This window comes from Phyllostomus hastatus, unplaced genomic scaffold, assembly GCF_019186645.2.
Source record: "Phyllostomus hastatus isolate PE091 unplaced genomic scaffold, TTU_PhHast_1.1 phas_contig_64, whole genome shotgun sequence".
Classification (NCBI taxonomy): Eukaryota; Metazoa; Chordata; class Mammalia; order Chiroptera; family Phyllostomidae; genus Phyllostomus; species Phyllostomus hastatus.
In genome coordinates, this window is record NW_025333928.1 from 8,456,724 (window position 1) to 8,459,422 (window position 2,699).

Below are 2,699 nucleotides of genomic sequence, written 5' to 3' on the forward strand. Positions count from 1 at the left end.
ATGGTCAACTCCACTGTGTTCTTCAACATCACTGCTGACAGCAAGCCTTTGGGCCGTGTCTCCTTCGAGCTGTTTGAAAAGTTCCAAAGACAGCAGAAAACTTTCATGCTCTGAGCACAGGAGAGAAAGGATTTGGTTATAAAGGCTCCTGCTTTCACAGAATTATTCCAGGATTTATGTGCCAGGGTGGTGACTTCACACACCACAATGGCACAGGTGGAAAGTCCATCTCCGGGGAGAAATTTGATAGTGAGAATTTTGTCCTGAAGCACACAGGTCCTGGCCTCTTGTCCATGGCAAATGCTGGACCCAATACAAAGGGTTCCCAGTTGTTCATCTGCACTGCCAAGACCGAGTGGCTGGATGGCAAATATGTGGTCTCTGGCCAGGTGAAAGGCAGCATGGATACTGTGACAGCCATGGAGCGCCATGGGTCCAGGAATGGCAAGACCAGCAAGAAAATCACCATTACTGACTGCGGACAACTCTAATAAATTTGACTTCCATTTTTATCTTCATCACCCAAGCATTCCTTCTGTAGTTCAGGAGAGCACCCCTTCACCTCCATCTGCTTGGAACATATTATAATCTTCATGCTCTCAATGCAGTTCATTGGGTTCCATGCCTTCCTTACCCCTTCCAAGTCTAGCTGGTTTGCAGAGTTAAGTTTATGATTATGAAATAAAAACTAAACAAAAAAAAAGGAATGAAACACATTAAGAGTAAAATTAGAACCAAAAATATCTGATGAGCACCTTGAGACCTCAATGAGAATTGGAACTACTTCTATCAAATCAGATATTGATGCACTAGTCTCTCAATACAATGTTAAACATCGCACTAGTTTGATGTTGCCTTCTTTTCCTTTTATAATAAAAAATATTTTCAAAAAATTAATGATGTTTTATTATTTAGATATGTACATTTTCTATATTAGTCTTCACAAACTTGGGACCTGCTTGACAGTTTTAAAAGATTATCAAAAGAGATTTTGCATAATTAGGGTTATTATGTGAGCACTTTTTTGCTTATCTGTGGAGCTAATATCACAAAAATTATGCATGGGCCTTTTTTTGCTCAACAATTTTTGTTAGTGTTTGTGTATTTATTTATTTTTAAAGCTTTATTTATTTTTAGAGAGGGTAAGGGAAGGAGAGAAAAAGAGGGAGATAAATAGAGAAATATCAATGTGTAGTTGTCTCTCCCACACCCTCCACTGTGCGGGGGGGATGCCGGAGCAGGGACCTGACCCACAACCCAAGCGTATGCCCTAGAATGGGAATCAAACCACCAGGCTGCAGGCTGGCATTCAATCCACTGAGCCACACCAGCCAGAGCTAGTGTTTGTATATATAATGTGTGGCCCAAGACAACTCTTCTTCTTCCAGTGTGGCCCAGAAATGCCAAAAGGCTGGACACCCCTGGTCTAAGCTATTATTATCAAAAGCACATAGATGTACATGATCTGCTTTACCTAGCAATTCTCAATAGTACAAACTATTACTTTAACCTCTAAAATTGCTGAGCAATAAAACCTTTAATTTTTATTGGTGGGAATGCAGACTGATGCAGCCACTGTGGAAAACAGTATGGAATTTCCTCAAAAAACTAAAAATGGAACTGCCTTTTGATCCAGTGATCCCACTGCTAGGATTATATCCTAAGAATCCTGAAACACCAATCCATAAGAACCTACGCACTCCAATGTTCATAGCAGCACAATTTGCAATATCCAAGTGCTGGAGAGAGCCTCAGTGCCCATCAGTAAATGAGTGGATCAAAAGACTGTGGTACATTCACACAATGAAATACTACTATGCAGCAGAAAGAAAGAAGGAACTCCCACCCTTCATGACAGCATGGATGGAGCTGGAGAGTATTAATGCTAAGCGAAATAAGCCAGCTGGCAAAAGACAAATACCATATGATCTCACCTATAAGTGTAACTTCATGAACAAAACAAATGAGCAAAACAGAACCAGAGACATGGAAATAAAGAACATACTGACAGCGACCAGAGGGGCAGGGATGAGGGATAATGGATGAAGGGAGGGAAGGATCTAGTCAAGGATCTGGGGTTATAATAAACAACCCCAGAATTTCAGTTTAACACACACGGTTTACTTCCTACTTAGATTTCATGTCCTCTGAGGGCTGACTGAGGGCTTTGCTCTGCATCATCCTTTTTTTAAAAATATATGTTATTGATTATGCTATTACAGTTGTCCCATTTTCCCCGTTTACTCCCCTCTGCCCTGCACACCCCCTCCAACCCACATTCCTCCCTTTAGTTCACGTCCATGGGTCATACATGTAAGTTCTTTGGCTTCTACATTTCCTATACTATTCTTGACCTCCCCCAATCTATTTTCTACCTACCGTCTATGCTACTTATTCTCTGTACCTTTTACCCCTCCTACTCCCCGGTTGATAACTCTCCATGTGATCTCCAGTTCTGTGGTTATGTTCCTGTTCTAGTTGTTTGCTTACTTTGCTTTTGTTTTTATTTTAGGTGTGGTTGTTAATAATTGTGAGCTTGCTGTCATTTTACCATTCATATTTTTATCTTCTTTTTCTTAGATAAATCCCTTTAATATTTCATATAATAAGGGCTTGGTGATGATGAACTCCTTTAAGTTGACCTTGTCTGAGAAGCACTTTATCTGCCCTTCCATTCTAAATGAAAGCTTTGCTGGATA

The 2,699-nt window shown here is 40.4% G+C and overlaps 1 pseudogene; it reads left to right on the plus strand.

The window, feature by feature from the left end:
- On the plus strand, positions 1-491 carry LOC123825596 (annotated as a pseudogene).
- The last annotated feature ends 2,208 nt before the right edge of the window (positions 492-2,699 follow it).